We start from the raw sequence: 7621 nt of genomic DNA, 5'->3' as shown, positions 1-7621 counted from the left end.
AGAGCATTACCTTCTTGCTTTAATGTAAGCGGACTACTGTGCACTATTCGGAGGTGGCCAGAAAGTCTTGAAAACTGTATTTGATCCTTCTGGAGACGAAGGGAACAATCCATATTTCAGCTTAGCACTATTAGGTCTAGTCTGATTATTTTAAATGATTTAACCGGTCAGGTGCATAAAATACAGCGGCATGAAATACTCCGAGTTGCAGAATATATACACCTGAACCTGAACATAGAGGAAGCTACCACCACCCTGCTTCAAACAGAACGCCATTATAACCTGTCCAGTCTATTTATCGATTTCAGCTGGGTGTATATAAGAGTCCGCATTCTGTTCTTCCCGCTGCCAAGCGATTGTGGAAGGAGGCCGGGCGCTAGGCCATGTGCGTCAACATTATATCGCCCAAGCAGGGCAGATTTAGATTATTCCAAACGTTCCAAAATTAATCGCTAAATCAGCGTCGGGTCGTTTATTTTAACGTGGCCCTTTAGCACCTACCAGTCTCACTCAGCACTGCATAAGCTAGACGCATGGCCTTGTATGCAGAAGATATTACGATTTGAGCAGTCATAGGCAAAGCAGGAGAGGACAGCAAGCCGCCAACACGGTGCACAGAGCAGGCCGTGGATCGTGGCTTCGACTGTTCTACCAGGCCAAAAAAATCTCATGCACGCCCATGCCAAAAAAAAACAATCTAAATTATGATAACCTATTCTCGAAGCAGAGCTATTCGCACAGCAGAAGGGTAAACGGGGCCGATACCAAAAATCTCTACATGACGTGACAACAAGTCAGCAGAATTATCTCATGCATTACGACTGAAATGAGTGATATGAGACAAAGGCTCTTCCGTCTAGTTCAAGTCTTTATATCAGCCGCATGACCTAGGTAACCCTGTGCTAAAGAGCGAGCTCAAGCATCTCGACAGCGCACTTCGGAAAGCCTACCTGTAAAGACGCTGGGAGTCTAGGAGTACTTATCACCACACATTTGACAAACTCGAAGAGGCTCACCTTCTAAAGCAGCAAACTTTCCATCTTTCTTGTGGCGCCACCACACGGCAAGTACTACAATAGCTCGGCATTAGCCTATTCAAAGTCATGAAAAAGTCACACGATATACTTCATTAATGGAGGGGCAAATTTCAGAAGATGCTACCACGGCGCAAGCCCCGGGCCAGGGAAACGGACAAGATCTACACCAGGACAAAGTGGTCCTCTTTATGAATGCTACGGGTGCAGGCGAATGCACCCCAACCGCAGCCGCCACTCACCTCGGCTATTGGTAAATGAGGAGTTGGAGGAGGAAAATGAGGAGCAAAGGCAGGGAGGTTAACTGGTAAAAGAAACCGGTTTGCTGGGTAGGTGGCTATAAAATTTGTTGATAAGAGAGGGATGGGTGAAGTCAGTACTGTCAGTACAGTCAGTGCAGGTAGAACGGCTAGAGAGTCATACATCTCAAAGTGGCAGAAGCAGCGATTGACGTAACCGCAACACAGAGAGAACTAACATACATTTTGCCAATTTTCAAACCACTTACAGAAACCACATCTGAAGCGGGGTATCCCACCCCTGGCATCCCCACCCCTCAAGCCAGGCACTACGCTTAAAAAAAAAAGGTAGCATGGGTATCTAGCGAAACGAGAGAGAGGAAAAGGAGCATGCGCTTGGCGCAGGCTCCGCATTCCTCTCCCGGGATCCTTCATCCCTCCCCTCAAACGACTAGCCCCAGCTTTACACTACATACCGCTCGTGAGATAACCATTCCCGGCACACGGTAAAGGACTCGATCAATCAGAAAGAGTCTCCGTTCAGGAGGTTACAAATATCATCTTCCAAACACATACACTGCACGCACGCAGTAAGCTTGGAATCTCTCTGCTGAATGAACGTTTTCCGTCCAGAAAGCAGAGCTTTACATATCGCATGGAATTGGCTAGACAACTAAGCCATACCGAGTATAGAACACCCTACGTGGGTGGATTGTGATGTTGCCCTTTCCAGCTCCGAATTTGCGGCATAAACTACTTTTGTTTTGAATATCGGGGCATCAACTTCATTAAACAGGGCCTCGGAAACAGGACCCGACCATCACAGCCCCAAAGTCCTAAATCTTTTTCTTAAATATTTTATGCTACTACTGTTGCTGTTTGTTTGACATTCGTGCTCTTGTCCTTCCTATATTTCACCAAAGGCAAAAGAATGTCCACGATTTCATATCAATTCAGTATCTCTGAATTTAGAAGGTGTCTTTAACTGCATTTCTAACTGGTTCTTCATAATTATTAGCTTGTACCAAGGCTCCTACTAAACAAAGTGTGCATACACAAGTCTGTGAATAACTTATTGTGAAGGTGAAGGTCTAAACCGCGTTATGTTTACAACAAATACTAAGCATGTGTAGTGGCGTGTTATTTCGCATCCTTAATCAGTATTGTTTCCGCCTAAATGGGGCGTCCAGATTTTTTAGGACAATACATTTACAAGAAAGGTCGAGGTTTCGCGTCTATATGCAGGAATTTTTAATCTACATAGTCACGACAAATAACTGTGTCTTCATTTTACTGCGCAACGTGTTGATACCTGTGCTAAAAAAAACCTTGTGTATTTCCTTCCCAATCTTCGGACGCTGGTTCAAGCCCTCCTTATCACCTTGAAGATAAAACTGAATGACAAAATGCTGTAGATGCCCACAACAAGCAATGCGATGTCCATATTAGTTAGAGAAATATATTTACTAGAAAAGGTGAGGCTCGGCGTCTATATAAAAGAATCTTTATTCAATATAGACATAGACAACTGACTATGTATATTCTCTTTTATTTCGCAACGGATGGCTAACCGCAATAACAAAAAATAAACTTTTTTCTTTTCTAATCGGCGGGTGCTGGTTCAAGCCTCTATATCACGGCGAAGATAGTAAACGGAATGAAAACAAAATTGTTGTTGATGCCCGTAACATTCAGTGCGGTATAATATGAATTAATCATTAGCGGTCCTATTTATCAGTACTGCCATTTCCATATTGCGAGTAAAGAGACTCGGTTGCGCGGAGTACACAACGCAATTTATCATCCCCTTTCTTCCTGCATACTACGTACCTCTAAGAAGAACAATCTATTCGGATTGTTAAAGGTAGAGATAGCGCAGTTAAGTGTAATTTCATTTTTTTTTTGCAGTTTAATCAAGGACGTTTTTCGTGCCGACCCACATAAAGAAGGTAGTTCAAAAGGGTACATACAGTACGTAGAAAGTACGTCGCTGTATTTGATTGGAGTATTTGACATGAGTCCAGTATTTCTAACATTCTTTATAACAGGTTCATTATTGCTATTTTTTGTAGTGCTTGGCATGTTAAAAAAGATACGTTAAAGTTTTACAATGGATCTTGCTGGTCGAATATGCTCTGATTGCGTTTCCAAATTTTAGCTACTCGTTACTGAAGTTAACAAGAGCGCAGTGTCATATTTTCAGCCGTTGCGAAGCGGCCACACTTGTTTTCTTCTGAGATGCATGTGTAAAAGAGCGGCTGTACATTCTGGGTTAGATATCTGCAGTGGGGCTCCTGCGCCTAGCGAATCTTTATATTATACATAATATTATTCTTTTTTTTTTTTGAAATCTCAAGGTGAGCATTTGCATTAGTTAAATTCTCTTGCTTTATGGCTGGAATTAACTTCAAGTACATTATCAGCAATATCAAAATAAATGTGCCGATGTTATGTTTGGACACAATACCACTCAGAATATTTTTATGGTTCTTTCTAAAAATCTGTTGTTGTCAAAGAAGTGCTTGATGAAAACTACTAGCCATGCTCAACAATGAGGACACCGTAACCTATATATGCACTTCAGAAACATTTATTTTGAAGAATAAGTGCGCATTAGAGCAATTTGAAAGCAAAAAAATTTGTGTTCTGAAAGCTTGATCAACCAGTTGCAACGTTCTTAACGATGTTCCCAATGACACCGTGCTCGTCGGTTTCGTCCCCCAGTTCATCGATGAGACTCAAGGCTTTCATGGCGTCGAGCAAGCTCTGTCTCCTGTCAGCCGTGGTCACAGACAGGTCGCCCTGAAGTGCTTTACCTAGTGCCTGTATGGCTTTCCGGCATTATGAAAGACTGTGGGATCCCTCGCTGTGATGAATAGAAATAATTGCAATTAACTGTCAGCTTGAAACTTTCTCTCTGAGCTCTAAAAAGAGCAGAGCTGCCTAAAAGTACGCAATACCTTCGTTTAAATTATCCGAGGTTTGGTGCATGCCTCGTGTCTGACAGGGGGGAACCATAATCGGGTGTGCGTTTTCCCCGCTTGTTTCACACATGTTCGTCCTTTGATTGGTCAAAACTGCTATTATTTACATTTTTGTATTATATTAAAGAGCAAGACAATTGTTACCCACAGAGAGCCTGTGTCATATCCAGTGTCAGCAAGACTGAAACACAGAAATTAGGAGGAACATTACGCTTCGGCTTGACAGTAGACACAATGCTGCCTATGACAACGTCCTTTGATTTCGACAATTGTTGGCAGTGAGACTGAGATACAGTTTTCCAAAGTATTAAACGTCCGTAGTTATATTAGTTATAGAGAAAATGAAGGTAAATATCTGTCTGTTTTTGCTGGTTATGTATATTAACGAATAACGGCCGACTAATTTCGGTACATTAGTCGTCACATTCAATCCCTACCCAACACCAGCTTTCAACGCCGTTATAGAAAAATGGTAATGTGAAACGAAATAGTATAATAACACCTTGAATGATGCTAAAAGAACGGTCGTGATACAATTTTAATACGACATGGTGTGTATTTTTTAACATCATTTTTTCCTTTCTAGGTTACGGCTGGGGGGACGCCTTTTCAGCAAAACAAGCTATATACGCTTCTCGTAATAGTCAACATTTCAGTTAAGTGTCATCACCGGCGCTAGACGCCGTTAGTTACTGCAGCTTCCTCGTCAGCGCAGCATAAAACTTATGATTCAGTAAACCCGTGAATATCTAAACGTGGCTTTGAAAAAAATTATCAATGAATCAGAACGAGGCCTACAAAGCACAAATATTTAAAATATACATCTCGGGGGCTGCCGTAATGGAGAGCGGCAAGCATTATAAGCTTTGTTGTGCATGCTTTTCTATACACCGTTGCTGAGGAAAGAAACTATGCAAACGAGCCTAAATCTCTTAGTAACAGCACTTACGTTTTACAAGCTCTTCCATGTGTTGTCTCCAGCCTCCGTCCTGTGTCTGCTGCGGTTTTATTTTCCTTATGTCTCACCAACTGGCCTACACATCTACCCTGCTAACTCTTCCATGTGAACGCCACCAGCGCGTTGGCTGAAACACAAATACAATCACAATTCTTAATAGCTCCACACGAAAATAATTTCAACATAATAAGATTGAAAAACGACTCCGGAGAGTGAAGTGCTAGCTATGAGCATGAAGTAATAAATTTTATATTACCGTAACCGAGGAAAACCAAAACGAAGTCAAGTATAGTGTGCGGTGTACGACTGATCCCTCTCTCAAAACGCAGGCTCATTTTCCTCTCTGTGAGAGGTGCGGGAATCGACAGCCAGTAACTCCACAAGGAAATGTAACTAGTACAAAGCTGAACACTGTGAATGAGTCAGTCTGACATCACACACTACACTTCGTCCTCGTTTTCTTCGGTCGGAAGAGGCACGAGGAAATATGTTGTGAAATGAGAAGAGTAGCCATGTAATGTGTGGTGATTGTCAAAGCTATTTGGACAGAAGGGGCACCATACATGATGGTAAAACAGCGCGTAATATAGAAGGACAAAGCAGGAACACACAGACGAGACGTGCGCTGACCAGCGCACATCTCGTCTGTGTGTTCCTTCGTTTTCCTTGGTATTACGCGCTGTTTTGCCATCATGAACCACCAACTCGCCCAACAAGCCTCACTTCTTGTACCCGACAATTTTCGGTAGCCTACAGTTCTTTCCACAACCGCCCATTAAAAACATTAGATGCAGTTGAATAGTTTTTGATTTTAATGAAAGTGATTCCATGGCTTGTTGGCGGAACGTACGGGCTAGTACTATAGAGGTTCCTAATATACCCAGACCAACCTTTTGCTAGCCGGGGACCATAGACAGCTACCCATCAAGGACCGCCGTGCTAGTTGCTGCAGAAGTGTACATTTTAGAAAACAATTGCAAAGAAGCTTTGTTTCACAGTCAAAAATACCCTAACATTCCAAGTCTGGTTCAAATTGCAACAATCGGAACGAGAAGACATTTGTGCATAAAAATTATGAAATGTGCTCTGTATGAGAAAAGACATCCTCTCGCAGTTACCACTATAACTATAAAATTCCAGACTAAATACTTCAAAGCACCTTTCACTCCGCAGAAACTAGCATGATGACCCACAATTAATTGACTGTCCGCAGCGGCTGTAGAAATCATCGCATTATTTTCTTCTAGTTCGCAGTAAGAATCTACCGTTGGGATGGTATGAAAAGATGCATTTACGGCTCAAAATTTTACTTTAAAAATTCTCCCTCACCCCGTATTTCAAATCGTGTCACCTGCAGTTTATATAAACGGTTGCCGCCATTTTTGAATGAATAATTTTCTATAGCACCGTTTTGGGTTTCATCTACAAAAGTAGGAGTTGACACAAGCCGTTTACTCGAGAAATATGCCGGAGATGGTGAATCTCCAGTATAGTATTTGTTTATTTTTTATCTTCAACGGTTCCGTTTCTTTTAAAGCGCTCAATGATTTTGGTATGCAGTAGTCAACCAATACATATCACAGTAAATTTGTTAACACTTTCGGTTGGAGAGGATTACAAAAACCAAAGCCGAAGGTTAAGTCGCGTCGTTCAAACAGCGTAGCCATCACAGACTTCTGGGGTCAGAGCTTTATATTTCACTCAGGTCTTGCGTGTTTCAAACAATGGAGGTTCCACATATCTTTGGGGACAGCGCTTCATATACCACTCAGGTAATGTAGGTAGCACGCAAGCATAGCCGGTGCAAATTTTCAGTTGCCCTATACGCTCGCTCCCCACACAAAACTTCCTAACCCCAAATAGACCGCAATGTGGACATCGGTAACACATCAAAGGAGGTCGGCAAAAAGGACAGAGGATTAGAAAAGAAATCCCACTTACATGATGGCCGCATCTTGCAGTAAAAAAAACACAAGGAAAAACAACGGAGACATAGGTTAGCCTTTATTCAGTAGAAAAATGTTTTTATTACACATGAGCATGTTGATTTCATCAATTAGAGATAAAAGCAGTAATAGGCACAGAGTGCCAGCTGTGCGGCTGTTCTTCTACGCCGACGTCAACGGTCTTGCTACTCCATTTATATCGAAATCGAAATTGAAGTCGAAGTCGTAGTCAACGCAGTAAAGAAATCGTCTTTGCCTGAATTATTTTACCCTATTGGAATTTTCTCTTAACCTCCATTTTACCATACATTACCCGAAATTCAGGCGAAAACCGGCCTATTAGGTTGGTGAAACGATTAGTGCAATTTATACATCACAAATTTCCCTTTAAGTAGAAAGTTTTTGTTATAGCAGAAAGGGACATGCTGAGCGAACGTAACATAGGCATTGATATTGATTA

This window comes from Amblyomma maculatum, chromosome 2, assembly GCF_055883805.1.
Source record: "Amblyomma maculatum isolate TAMU_Amacu chromosome 2, ASM5588380v1, whole genome shotgun sequence".
NCBI lineage: Eukaryota > Metazoa > Arthropoda > Arachnida > Ixodida > Ixodidae > Amblyomma > Amblyomma maculatum.
The sequence above is the reverse complement of the archived record's forward strand: the minus strand, read 5'-3'. Positions refer to the sequence as shown.